Source organism: Ictalurus furcatus, chromosome 1 (assembly GCF_023375685.1).
Source record: "Ictalurus furcatus strain D&B chromosome 1, Billie_1.0, whole genome shotgun sequence".
Classification (NCBI taxonomy): Eukaryota; Metazoa; Chordata; class Actinopteri; order Siluriformes; family Ictaluridae; genus Ictalurus; species Ictalurus furcatus.
In genome coordinates, this window is record NC_071255.1 from 15,012,935 (window position 1) to 15,028,440 (window position 15,506).

General features: G+C 38.9%; 1 protein-coding gene across 2 annotated transcripts in view; it reads left to right on the plus strand.

The window, feature by feature from the left end:
* The first annotated feature begins 1,532 nt into the window (after window positions 1-1,532).
* The window catches only part of LOC128609578 (DENN domain-containing protein 4B-like), a 35,516-nt gene continuing 21,542 nt past the window's right edge, over window positions 1,533-15,506 (plus strand). The window contains exon 1 of one of the 2 annotated variants that reach the window (XM_053628146.1): window positions 1,533-1,906. The gene's annotated coding sequence lies outside the window, so the exon portion shown is untranslated. The remainder of the gene's footprint in view (window positions 1,907-15,506) is intronic. The other variant, XM_053628129.1, reaches the window with a different exon arrangement.

A 15,506-nucleotide genomic window follows, 5' to 3' on the forward strand; every position in this document is an offset into this window, starting at 1 on the left:
TGTGTCGTTGTGCTTGAGTTGAGTGAACGTTTGTCCAGTCTCTGTTTATATCCAAGTGGAATATATATATATATATATATATATATATATATATATATATATATATATATATATATATATATATATATAAAATATATATATATTTGCGTTATAAGTCATGCCTTTTGAACCGTTACTCTTGCTTTACATTCTTTTGATAACCAGGGAATCCATATTTGTTGTAAATAATATATAAAATATAGGTGCTTCTAACGGAATATTTTTAAGACTGTATCCTCATAATATTTTACAAAAAAAAATAAATAATTGAACTGAATGTCTAAGAAGGTTTTTTGAAATCATTCACTTGGTTAGTTTTTCTTACATCTTATGCACAGACTACACTGACTATTCTTACCTCAGGTCATGACTGAACTCACATACTATACTAAATAGTGTGCAGTCATTTGGTTTTGTAAATAAAAACAGTAGATATTCATAAAACATTAGCCTTCTTTAGCATTATAGTCTGTCATTCATATCAGAAAGCTACAATTTTACCAACTATAGGAGTCCTGAATCATGGTGGAGGTAGGACAAGCTGATAATCATTTATCATTTTATTGAGGTTGTTGTTGCTAATTCAGCCTTGGCCTGTTTGTTTGTTTGTAGACTTAATGTTAAAACTAAAAGGAATTTCCTGGTTAACAAGTGCACTTTTTGACCATGTAGTACACAGTTATAGAAGGGAGTTATTTATAATCTCACTAGTGTTACTCAGATGAGGATGGGTTCCCTTTTGAGTCTGCTTCCTCTCAAGGTTTCTTCCTCATGTGGTCTCGGGGAGTTTTTCCTTGCCACTGTCGCCTCTGGTTTGCTCATTAGGAATAAATTTAGAAGTTAAAAATTTATATTCTGATTCGATGTATTTCTGTAAAGCTGCTTTGTGACAATGTCCATTGTTAAAAGTGCTCTACAAATAAAATCAAATTGTTTGTTTAAATAGGCTAGGTGGTAATTAGTCGGAGAGAGAAGCTGTTACTTTGTGGTATAAATGTTATGTAGTTTATGTTCTATACTTAAAATTAAACAGTATTTTTTTATTAAATAGGGCTCTGTGATGTAATGATATAATATCTGTATTGTGATAAATGAATATGCGATACACTTTTGAGATATCATTGGTATGATGTATTTTTTTTATGTTTTTAATCATTACAAATTAAATGGTACTGAACGGATGCCGTTGATTTGACGTAATGCTTTTGTTTTGTTTTAATTAACTTTGAATTTGTAGGTATTAAAGAAAAGTATCATCAAAGTCAGCTTAACGTTTTTTTTGTTGATTATACCAGTGTTTTGCAGACAGTTTGTTAGCTAAATTATATATTATGATACGCATCGTGTATCGTAGAAACATCTAAGTATCGTGACATATTTGTCATTTTTGCCCAGCCCTACAAATAGTTATAAGAACGTATCTGGCTATTTATTTTCGTTTAAAATAAATAAATAAAAATACCCAACACCCCCCCGCTGTTCTCCTCCTGACCTGCTGGTGTCGCTGTGGCGTTTTAACTGCGCCTTCTACGGGCTAAAAACCAGCAGCGCTCTGTCGTATTTGCCATTTAATATACGTATAGTGGTTTTTTTTTTTTTTTTTTTTAAACTTCGTGATGGCTGAACTGTGCGGCCGCATAGCGTCATCACGGAAACCCCTGCTGTTTTTCGTTTTTTTCTGAAAGCTCCGCGGAAATAAAGTGAAAGAGTGGGTGAGCGACTGGTCCTTGCAGAGCGGATTTCAGCCCGTGTTGTGTTTGTCGATCAGGGGCGGCCGAATGGACGAGCCTGGCTTCAAAATGACCTAAACCTCCCCGGAGATGTCACTTAACACCGCGCTGAGTCCGTTCCCAGCACAGGTCAAGTGGTAAGTGATTTTCCTACCGAATTAAAATGAAATGTTTTGTGTGTTGGGTTTTTTTCTATACAAAGCTGAACCTTCTGCTCGTGCGTTAGAGAGCTGGCTGTGTGTCCTGCTCTGTGTGATGTAGCAGTGCTGGTGCAGAATCTCATAGAACCTGTCTCTCTCTCTGTCTGTATGTCTCACACACACACACACACACACACACACACACACACACATTATATATATATATATATATATATATATATATATATATATATATATGTGTAATAAATAAAGCAACACTAAAAACAAAAACGTTCAATTTGAAATAGACGAGAAGAGCGGACTCGCCGGTGTTTGCTAATATTTCCGTTAGCTGGTGTTAATGCAAGGTGTGTGTGTAGGAAAGTCCGTGTTTTCACCAACTGACAACATTTCTGTCCAACACATAACGTGGTTTTCAGGAGTACGATACCTCTACAAGGCGTGTGTGTGTTTATTTATTTATTTATAATGTTCTGTTTTGTATGACATTCAAATCCCTGCTGGAAAGAAAACAATAGAAACCCTTGTAGAATTTGTAATGGTTTTAATGGGAATTGTATTGGTTTCAATGGAAAGTGTAATGCTCCCTGTGGGTGTCTACTGGTAATTTGTTGCCTTCTGTTGGTGGCATGTTATGTGTAGTGGATACCAATAAGGACCAGTAATGGTTAACATGGTTTGAATGTCTGTAATAGTATTTGTAGTGGAAACCATTAGAATTTCTGTGATTGTTTCTATATGGGGAGGGGAGGGGAGGTGTCAGCAGGGATGTCAAAAGGACTTTACAGTTAAAATTTTTGGCAGCCATTATATCTTGTTGTTCACTAAAATGTTATTGTAATACATTTGCAAATAAATGTTTGAATGAACATTTTTGTCCGGATAGCTGTGGAAACCCTCCATAGACTAGCATAAACAGATTTTTTCCTAAAGAACGGTGGAGTGTGTTGGTTGTCATATTTGCTGTTTAACAGACACCACACACGTTTGTAAGTCATCACGAACACGAGCAGTCAGTGAGCCGTGACGTTACGTCTCCACACATCGGGACATGTCGTCTCCTGTGCTGTATTTCTTCTAGAAGTGGATTGGCAGGACGACTCTACTGACTCTACTCTATAGCACGGTTTTCAGTGTAATAAGAGATTTGTTCTCTGCCTTCAGTAGTTAATTGACAACACAAACACCATGATGGCTCAGTTTCACCTGGTAGACTGGTTCTAATATGTATCTCATGTTCGTATCGTTTACTTTTAGAGTATTGCGAGTTTCATCAGAATCTCTGCTTTCGTAAGTCACTGATTGTGTCTTCAAATCTGTTTTTGTATCAGTTGTTTAAATGTCACCTCATTAAAAATGTTGATATTAAAGTAAGTAATTTGTAGTTGCTGCTTCACAGTTCCAGGGTCCAGATCCAGGTGTGACCTTGAGTTTGGGTTACGGTCTGTCCGGAGTTTCATTTCGCATGACCTCCCTGTGATTGTAGATGGAATGGTTATGCTAACTTGCCCCTGAGTATAAAGGGGTGTATGAATGTGTGTATGCATATGGTGTCCTGCGATGGACTGGCGTGTATTCCCATCTGATGCTTAGTTTTCCCGGGATAGGCTTCAGATCTTCTGTGACCCCGACCAAGATAAAGCATGTACTCAATCCATACAGGATTTTTTTTAATGTAATTGTTGCTAGCTTGATTTTGCTGAGTTTTTTGTGCTTTATTTATTTATTTATTTGCATAAAACTACTTGAATTGGGGAAAATACAATTGCACAAAATAGTTTTGCAGCGTTTCATAGTGATGTTTGTTGATAAATGTGAGGTAAAAGACCGCTTTGACTGAATGTTTGTTGTGATGACGTCATATGTCTCGCCTTGGCGAAAATCTGTGGTATTTTTTAACATTTTGCAAGCTCCTCCTAACATTGCGGCATTTACTTGATCATCAAGGCATCTGCGCTTAGATAAAAACACCATTAGTCACTGAAATGAGCAACCAGTTTGGATTCTTGAATACAAAATAAGTTATTAGCAGTTGTTTGTTAAGCTATGGCTCCAGTGATTTGTTGTTGCAAGCAAATCTTTGCAAAACAAATTTAAAAATCATGATATATACAGTGGGGGGCAATAAGTATAGAACGTATCAACATTTTTTTTCAGTAAATATATTTCCAGTGAGGTTATTCAAATGAAATTTTCACCAGACATCAGTATTAACTCAAGAAATCTGCAAATATAAAGAATTCACAACATTAAAGTCCATAAATAAAGTGATGTGTAATAAAGTGGAATGACGCAGGAAAAAAGTATTGAACACGCTAACTGGAATTGGTCAAGCTGTCTTCTCGCATCACAATATGATATTTTGCAAATCAGCAGTCCTACACACCCCATCAGTTTAAAATAATATGTTGCAATTTGGGTAAAAAGTTCGAAGTCGGGGATGGGCGAGGACGAGGCTGAGCTGAAACAGCTTCTCCTTCGCTGCGAAATTACTTGACGTTAAGTACTCTGTAGGTTTGGTTGTTTGCTAGTAACTCAAAATTGTAAATGAACTGATGCAGTAGGTTTCAGACCTACAGACCACCCTAACCACACACAGACACAGACCACCCTAACCACACAGAGTTCCCTCAGGTGTTTTATTTCAAGCCTGTTTGATGAATATCATTTCAGATGCCTTGATCAGCTTTGTACTAGTTGGACAGATGTGATGCCAGGTCTGTGTGTTATTGCAGTATCAGTACAAAGTATCAGCGTCTAGTACTTTTTCCCATCCAACGTCCCACATTATTGCATTAGTCTTAGTGTAGCACTGAAGTTAAATAATGCAATAGGCCCTCTTTATTGTGACCCCTCATATACAACAACCTTTTGCATATTTAACTAGTGTAACCAAGTCCCGGGGACAGTACAAGCACCACAGCCGGAACAAACTAATCTGTCACCTCTTCAGCTAAGCTGTGCGCTTATTGCATAGGAAAAGTCTTCTATTACACAGCTGATGATCGTTTGAGGAACTGAACTTTTGAAAGTGCTTAGATGGATCTAAAAATGAATGCCAGAGGAAATAACCCACAAAGGCACATTAAGCCATAAAGTTTTCAATGAGGAACTCGAGCAGTTGAACACACAACAGAGGTCAAAGTCGAGAGCTGGGGTGATGCGGCTATGTGGACACACCACAGCACAGTCCAGGTGCATCAACATGGATGAATGGTCAATGATCACATTTCATTTTATTGTTCGAGCGGTCACATTTTGAGAATTAGTTTGAACATGTTCATTACATGAGGAGATTCAGTGTTTAGTGTCTTCACACATAAGGCTATATGACTCCATACTGTTTGTGTTCTGTTTTTGACCTCTAATAAGGTTACACAAGTGATTTGAAAAAATGTTCAAATCACTTATTAGCATGTGCCCGTACTTGTGTGATGTTATACCGTTATAAGCAAATGTGAAAAATAGTGACACATACTGATATTATTCAGCTTTACTGTAGTAGATAATGCTCCTTACTCATCGAAGATGTGTACAGTGATGGTCAGATTGTAAAACCCGAGCATGCAAATTCCAGATTTTCTTGATAATTGTATTAATTGTATTCAAGTAATAATTTATCATTATTAGTCATTAATAATTATAGCAATGGAGTAATTACAATAATACAGGTAATGACATTAATAACTATAATTGTGCATGCGGAAACCTCACACTATGATGCATGACATGTCATTTGTAAACGGAAATCCGAATGTACCGGGGAGCCGAGGGCAGTAGGATCTCACTTCACACACTTTCAGTAACCAGTTGATCCTGGTCAGGGTTGCAGTGGATGCGTAGCCTATACCAGAAACACTGGACACGAGGCAGGAACACGCCCTGAATGGGACATCAGTCCATTTCAGGGCATGACACAAAAAAACATTCACACTCTGGGACAGTTTATCTGAGCCCATCCAACTACTGGCATTTTTTTCTACTGGAAGGAAGCTGGAAAACCCCAAGGAAACTCATGCAGACATGCACAGAAACTCTGAACAGCTCAGCATCGAACCAGGGACCCTGGAGCTATGAGGCAGCAATGCTCACAGCATTGTATTAATATTCACATCAATACGAACACACTACAGACACAGTATTATTCATTTTGGTAGTCTGCTTCGCTTTTCAAAGTTTAATTTTGTTCTATTTGTTGTTTACTTGAAATGAGCATTAGTTCCAGCTCTTCCACATTCAGAAGGGACCTTTCGTGAGTCTCTGCACTGCACGACTTGTTTGTTTGTTTTCCAGCACCTCAGCGGTGCACCAGCTAGGCATCAGAACGGAAACTTAGCTCAACTACAGTGTATATAGGCTATACGTAGAGTTTTAATTAACTCTGACTTCAATTATATTTGACCTGGTTGAGTTCTAATATGACTAATACATGTATTTAGCTGTATGGAGAGTTCACAGCTAGCTAGCTATGATTTTTTTTTTCCCATGATATTCATCGTACACCACAGCATTTGTTTAGAGATTGCAGTTCCTAATGTAGTATACTTTTTATAGTTCCATTTAAAGTTGTGTAATTTCCTGTTAGTTGGTTCCTATTAGCATTAACATTTTGGTAAATTGAAGCGTTTTTCCGTCACCAGCTTGTCTTTTATTCTCTATGGCCTGTGACACAGATGGTGTTTGAACATGGGGTGGGGCGGGTGACAACGGAGCAAAAGTAGCTGGAGTGGCTTTTTAAAGGACAGTGATCTTAAATGTTAAATCAACATTTGTGCATAAGAAGCTTTACAATATCATGTTACATGTCTATATTTGGTTAACTTTTTTTTTGTTAATTGTTACTATGGAATCGATAACAACAGCTGAAAATGTAACAGCGCTGTGGTATAAATGTGTTATATGCTATTCACAGCTCACTAGACTGTGTTGGAGTGTAAACTGTGGTGTTGGTTATCATACAAGTAATTTGCCGTATCATTCTAACTGTGGCTGCGTGGTCGTAATGAATAGATTGTCTTTACAGGGAATCTCGGCACACAAACACTGTATCTGCAGCCTTTCTCAGAGGCCCGAGTCCAATTTCTGTATGATTTCCGTCCGTGCTTATTATCCATCTTCCTAACAGATACTGATGTCTAACGTCATGGTCTTTCACATGCCAGTTTAAACTGTAAAATACTGAGGCATCGAGTCACTGAATGAAAAGTGTCTCTTGCTGTGACAGAAGTGGTGTGTGTGAGCAGCACTAGCCTTGGCAGGTCATAACTTGTGTGTAGTTTTACATGCTATGCTCGTGTGAACTTGAATGCTGTGCACTAAAATATGTCACTGCCAGTTACACCGGGCTGCATTCGATCTTACACAGGAAAGCAGACTAGTTCAGCGCTAAATCAATCCTGGAGATGACCTAAAATAAACCTAAACTTTCTTCTTCTTTTTTTTTTTTCTCTCACGCTCTCTCTCTCACTTCCTTTTTGTTACACTCATCACTTTCTGTTTCCTAATTGAGGCCAGCTGAGGTTCTCTGTAGTAGCAGTATCATTCAGTGGTGATTGATAGATACACGTGCATTAGCCAGTACTTCATTTAAGAATGAAATACACTTTAAAATACAGTGTAAGGAAGTAATGTAAAGCGATATAATGATTGAAGTGGTGTTATCTCTAGGGATGCACCGATACTAAATTTCTCAGCCGATACCAATAACCGATTATTCAGGGTGATATCGGCCAATACCGATAACGATAGTTCTGCCTTTTCTGCCTTCTTTTAAATTAATATAATTTATTCCACAATTCTGAAGGAAATGCAAATAAAAACTTTATTTTCTCCATTTCAGCAAGTTGTTTCACAGTATCTGGTCTCATAAACAGAAAACACATTACTCTAACATTAATACATGAACTAAATTCTGAAGATTAAAGTAAGATTTCTTAACTTATTGAATGTTATTAATTCATATTAACATTGAATGAATTCTAAAAAACCTCCTGTTAGTCTCACATTCACTCACCACAAACAAAAGCATTTCTACTTCATTATTAACATCAAACTGGTAATATATAATATAAACTTTATATATTAACATTAACTGCATATGAAATATACTACTCTATAAATATATTTTTTTGTGCAGTGTGTATACTTTTTTGTGAACTCATCCTCATTTAAATATGTAAAGTGTACTGGCCCTTTAATTCAGTGCGAGCAGCTTGAGTAAGGGGGGGGGGATAGACTCGACGGCGAAACTCCAGCTTCATTGCTGCGTCCGGTGTAAAATTTTAGCAAGAGACATCTTAACACACAGCACGAAGTCGATGTTTTCCCGCCCTCTTTTTATTGACAGGATATAATCGGCCCTGATCATTGGATGTTTTTAAACTATCATCCGATAGCCGATAGCGGGAAAAATTGCATTTATCGGCTGATACCGTTTATTGGCCGATACGTCGGTGCATCTCCACTTATCGCCTAAAATTATAGATGGCACAATACCATTATTTAATTTCCGATACCGATACTGAAAACCTTGAGGATCAGTTGATACTGATACTCATTTGATATTGTTTTCTTTACAAACTACTAAGCTTTAAGATTGCAGTTAAACTCTCACAGAAATCACTTGCATGGTAAATATGATAAAATCAATCCTAACAAAAGTATACATTTCTTTTCCAAATCCATTTTCAATCTTCAAGCCATTTTCAAGCCATTTGTTACCATAATACAATATTTTTTCTCCAATATCCAGTGCACCATTTTTTGCTGGTGTCAGCGCAGCACTGATCCAGGGTATCGGATCAGAGCCAAACAGTAAAAGCTGGTTTGATTACAACGTACAAAAATCAGTTCATCTAGCTTTAAGCATTACCATCTTTTATATTTTCATTACTTGTTCAGAAAGACAGGATTTCAGACTAGTAGAAATGTTTGTTGTCATTGGCTTTATGTATGTTGGCAAAGGTTTAATGGGTAAGTATGATGGAAAAATGATGTCACATACAGTATTCATCAATGCAAGCCTGAAAAGTTACATCTTTTTAATAATTTTTTTGTCTGAAAACCGCACAATAAACATCACACTATGGATCACTATGGTGATCCTTCATAGGGACCCGTAGACTCCATTTAGTGCCTGTAATCTAGTGATACCCAGGGACCTGTTCAGTAACTCTCAGTAACCAATGTGCAGAAAGTTTGTTTCGCCTGCTTGTGCTGAATATTTAACACAGAATTTCACGTATATTTAATTTGCAAGTCCCTGTTTAAGAACATGGCTTTTCAGACACATTTTTAGTGTGCTTCAGCCTGTTCTTGCTTGAATTTGGTGCATATCATTGTTGCCAGGCCAGAAACAGGCTCGACCACTTGAATAAGAGTAGTATTGCCAAAATTCAAGGCTAACAACAAAATAGTGCAGATGGATTATGTAGTCGGACCGTACTCGTACCCGCATTTCGCATAGACTTGTTGTAATTATGTAAACTTTTATGTATAGTTCATGTTTACTCTGAACATGACAGCACAGGTGCAAATTTGTCGTTCCTGTTTCTATGGAAGCAGTTAATAATAAATACTGCCTGGGTTGTTTTGGGGGGTTTTTTGCACAGATTTAGCAGTTACAGCCCTGTGTCTGTGCCACCTGTATTTAAATATACACTCACTGTCTACTTTAATAGGAATACCTGCTCATTTATGCAGTTATCCAATCAGCCAATCATGCAGGAGCAGATCAATGCATAAAATCATGCAAGACCTTCAGTTAATGTTCAGACTCCCTCAAACTGGGCAGTTGAAAATTTGGAGAGAAAAAAAATCACCTGGTCTTTTCCAGCCTTCAACTGTCCAGCTAAAGTATTGAACTGTGCTGTCCAGCTCATCCACCTCATCCACCTCAAACTTTGATGTTTTGTGTATGCTGAGGTGCTTTTCTGCTCACTATGGTTGTAAAGAGTGATTATACGAGTTACTATATCCTTCCTTGCAGCTTGAACCAATCTGGCCATTTTCCTCTGACCTCTGTTATCAACAAGGGGTTTCCACCCACAAAACTGTTGCTCACTCAGTGTTTTTTGCTTTTCGCACCACTCTGTGTGAACTCCAGAGACTGTTGTGTCTGAAATTCTCAGGAGATCAGCAGTTTCTGAAATACTCAAACCAGCTCTTCTGGTACCAACAACCATGTCACAGTTAAAGTCACAAAGATCACATTTTTCCCCCCATTCTGATGTTTGATGTGAACATTAATTGAAGCTCTTGGCCTCTGTATGATTTTATGTATTGTGCTGCTGCCAAATAATTGAATTCTTAAAAGTCCAAGTTTAAAGTCTTTGTTGTTTTTGATTTTCTATCAAAACATCTCTTGATGTTGATGGAAGCTCTGCTCAAGGATGTATTTACTCGTGATTCTCACCTAGATAAAGTAAAATATGGAGCAGATTTACCTGTATTTTATACAACTACCAATTTTCCATCCATCCATCCATTTTCTGTACCGCTTATCCTACACAGGGGAGCTTGGATCCTATCCGAGGGGACTTGGGGCACTAGGTGGGGGACACCCTGGACTGGGTGCCAACCCATCGCAGGGCACAATCACAATCTGGTTAATCGACATGTGACAACACAGGTATTATTGGTATCACCGGCGGGCGGGGCCGGCACTGGGGGGTCTTTTTCCCCCTCACTTATGAATGCCCATGCGGTTGTGCGCATTTCAGTTACGCTTTCGAATTAGCTGCAATTTGAGGGGTGGCAATTGCTTGAATGGTGGGTTCGTTATTATTCTTAATGAAAAACACAACAACTACCAAACAGTACAATGACAAACTCGCTTATTAAACGTAGAACTTTTGAAACCAAATCTTCCACCATCGTGTTGTCAGTCAGCTCGCCTCACTCTCGTCACGTAATAAATGAAATCTGACTCCTGCTGATCCGTGCTGCGACTCTGACTAATTCGACTCATGCTGCATTGAGCAGACACGTTCAGTTTTTAATTGTAGCATCCATTCTCTAACTGAAATAAATCATTTTTATTACTATAAAACGGCAAAACGACGGTGGGGGTGGTGCTGCAGTGGGCAAGTGATGTAATCGGTGTGTGGCTGAAACACCGGCTAACGCAGCAAGCCTACTTTATAACTATCGCTTTAATAATTCTCAGTGTCTTCCACCATGCAAAGCATGACTTTCATATTCATAACAATCAGTCTGTTCAGAATCTTTAGAATATGTAGATACTTGGAAGTGTGCTGCACTCGCTGATGTTTCCTGTATGACTGAGCAGTTTATTTCTGAGGGTGGCTTTAAATAGAGACCCCTGTTTGAACTTGTTGCTCTGTCAGCATTGACAGACGAACACAACCAACATGTGACCAAGCAACCAAACACACACCAAACTTATACTAACATGGAGGTCACTCTTACATGCTCAGTGTCTACTACTATTACTCAATCAGTGAGTGGATATTGTGCACAGACGTCACTGGGTATGCAGTAGACATGTATGTGTCATCCAACACTTACTAGCCAGTTTGTTAGACACACCTTTTTCATACCCCGTTTGTGTTTATCATGTTCTAGCCCTTTACTATTTTACATTTCTGACCACTGCAATCTGGATATGTTTGGTTGGTAGACTGTTTCTCAACCCAGTAATGAGACTGAGTTGCTGTCTGATACATTTGTGCCAGCAACACACACTGAGTCCACTATAACATTTGTGTTATTGCTGTGCTGTCATTGCTGTGATCATTCACCCCCAAATAATATCTGCTCAATGATTGTCCGATGGTGGTCCCTGTCCACTGATAGAGGGAGAGAATGTGGCAAATAGCTTGTTCGTAGATGTGTTCAAGCTACATGTGTACCCAATACAGTGGCCACTGAATGTGTGTGTGTGTGTGTGTGTGTGTGTGTGTGTGTGTGTGTATATATATATATATATAATATATATATATATATATATATATATATATATATTAATTAGAGCATAGCATTAAATTCGAAGTGGGTGTGTCCTAAACTGGAAGTGTTGTTATTTACTTGTTAAAGTATTCTGGCTCTGAAAGTTCCTCAGCGTCAAGCTACAACACTCGAGTTCACAATTGGTCTCAACTAGAGATGTGGGATTACTTTTGTATTATTATTTCTCCAAATAATAAACACACTAGTAGCCTAATTTAAACCACCATGACCCTGACCAGTCATTTACTAAGGATGAATAAATGAATACTGTAATGCATGCCATGCTAATGAACATGGTCCTTGTTTGTCCCACAAGCTTCATATCTGACCACTTGCTTGCAGCTGGATAAAAGTAATAACCTCCCGTCCATGCGAATGTTTTGTTGCATCCTGCAGGATCCCAGTCCTGATACACACCTTCTGGTATCTTATACTATATCTGCCTCATGAGTCAGAGCAGCTCAGGGATTACTTACAGCAGAGCTGTAGTTTGCTGTAGTTTGCAAACAAAGCTGTGTTTGCAGTATTGATTGTTAAGTGGTGACACTGGAGAGAAGTGATTATAACTCATGGTGTTGATGGCTTGATGTTAGTCAAGTCTCAGCCTGGAGCACTGTTTGTGTTTTTGTACCAAAGACATATAGATGGCTAGGTCAACTGATGACTGATCAACCAGTGCTACAGTAAAGCATTGTAATATGGCTGTGTGCCTGTAAGGGAAAGACTGGTATTGTTTGTGATTCAGCAGTGATGTGGGTGTCACTCTGTCAGCCTGGGCCTACCCAACACCCTCACTCTCGTACACATACACACACACACACACACACATGCACACAGTTCCTGACACCTCCTGTTCTGTTTGGACATGCACACACACTCTGAATGGCTTCTCTGTCACTCTTCTCCATTTCCTCTGTCAGCACACAGGATGAGCCGACCCGAAGGATCTCACACTCGCACAACACACGTTTTAGTAATGATAGATGAAGAAAATGCACAGATACGGCTTGGTAGGGATTTTAGCTTGCCTGGTTAGTTAGCATGTCTAGTTGTTAAAAACTAGACAGAACTGTTGTAGGTTTGTTTGAACAATATGCGAAGCCATTTGTAGCAGCAAAGACAGAAAGCATGCATTGCAGCCAGTGTATGTGTGAACAAACACTGAAGGCTTTGCTGCGACCGTCAGGCTTATTAGCATTTATCAGCTGTTCACACCTTCAGCTTCAAGCAGGAGAATTCATCTTGCACACACACTCACTCGTCTTAAAACACTATACACACTTGGGTGATATGGGTTCACATATGCATTTACTCCTACCAGTTTTCTGTGGGTGTCTTGATCATGTTTTTGTGTGCTTTCACTGCTTTTTTTGGTTGTAACCCTGTGCACTCTCATGAGGATAAATAACACAACAAAAAGGAAGATTTGCTTGACATTAGATGCAAGGCTACTCACACGCTTTTTCTCCCTTTAAACCTTTGTAACATGTTTCAGACTTTCAAGATTATCTAAAATGCTATTAGTCCATGGCTTAACAAAGATAGTGTATATTGGTCCACCTAATGTATATGTTTGCTTGTATTTTCTCATTTGTAAGTCGCTTTGGATAAAAGAAATTTAACATTTATTGAGGGAGTTTCCCAGCTCAGTGACAAGCTGTGTTTTTTGAGAGAGTGAGAGAGAGGGTGGGGGGGGCTGCTGAGTGAATGACTGTTACTATAACATTGATAAGAAGAGGAACTAACTCGCTTTTCAGATGTTCCAGGACAGAGCAGTGGGTCTGCAGGCTGAAGTGCCTTGTTGATGAGAGAGATCAGAGGAGAATGACCAGACTGGTCTGAGCTGACAGGAAGTCTATAGTAATTCAAATAAGCACTCTTTACAAGAGTGGTAAGCAGAAAAGCATCTCGGAGCACACAACACATCAAACCTTGAGGTGGATGAGCTACAACAGCAGAAGACCACGTCAGGTTCCACTCCTGTCAGCCAAGAACAAGAATCTGAGCCGATCATGGGCACAAACTCAAACAAACTGGACAGTTGCAGACTGGAAAAATACCAAGTGATTTTTTTTTTTTCTTCTAATCTTCACCTGTCTAGTCTGGTGAGCCTTGGTTGACAAGTGTGGAACCCTGCTGTTGTAGCCCATCTACCTCAAAGTTTGATGTTTTGTGCATGCTGAGATGCTTTTCTGCTCACCACGGTTGTAAAGAATGATTATTTAAGTTATATATCCATCCTGGCAACTCAAACCAATCTGGTCATTTTCCTCTGACCTCTCTGATCAGCAAGGCGTTTCCACCCACAGAACTGTCGTTCACTCAGTGTTTTTTGTGTTTCGCACAATTCTGTGTCAATTCTAGAAATCCCAGGAAATCAACAATTTTTGAAATACTCAAACAATCTGGTATCAACATTCAGGCCACGGTAAAAGTCACAGAGATCACATTTTTACCTCATACTGATGAATGATATGAACATAAACTGAAGCCCTTCACCTGTATCTGCATGATTTTTTGCATTGCACTGCTGCCACATGATTAGATAACTGCATGAATATGCATGTGCACAGGTGTTCCTAATAAACTGGACAGCAATTGTATGTCGATGGTACATACCTAGACTGTAAACAATGCATGGATGTCTGCTGGTGTTTAGCTGTGAATAGCATTTGCTTGTATGTGCGTTATAAAAGCAAGAGGTTGTTAACATCAGTTTTAACTATAGCTTATTGTGAGTGCATTTTAAACGGTTGTTGTTTCAAACGTGCCCTGTGTGACTGTGTTTCTGTTCTGTCCTCTTGGCATGATCGTTTCTTGCTTTTGTTGTCGAAGCGACATATTAATTCGGTTCACTAATTATGCCATCTCATTCATGCATGTGCATACTCACACAGTCTAGTGTATGACTGCTCTGGGTCTCAGCTTGTTGCCAAGCAACCATTCTGTCTTAATGAGAGAGGAAGTTGGCCAGCATGTAGCAGGTGGTTAATAGAGAGCAATGCAGAACACGAGTTTTATTCCAGAGACTGGAATTTAAAGGGACTTTAATATGACTGATGTTCAGGGTTAGGGGTAAGGGATGTGGTTTGGTTAAGTTAAAGGTGAGAATAAACATAGACTGTCAACCCAAGTGCAGTGGCATGGCACAAATTGAATGTGATTCAGAAAGAGCTCTAAAGCGGCGTGTTCTGTGTACCAGATTCTGTCACATGATGGAAATATTTTGTGGTCATTGAATGCTCAGCACACTTTCCTATGGCATTTATATAATAACAAATACAAGCAAAAACTTCAATTATGGTCCCTACAGGCAGATCACAGATGTGTATCCTCCAAGTGTGTAATTATTTCTTATAGAAGGTATGCATTGACGTCACGTTCCCACCGGAACGCGCCCCTCTCGGCTGGAGTGAGGGGCAAAACATCCAGCAAAATGGCTGGTTTTAATAAGGGAAGATACGAAAACGCTAGTATTACTAACGATTTTCAGCTTAAATTAAAGGCAGTTGGACTCAACAGTGACCCTTACAATTTACCCAAGAACCTGTGGTCCATCAACAATGGCATGTGGCCAGAAATCGGTTTTCCCAACATTTATATGTAC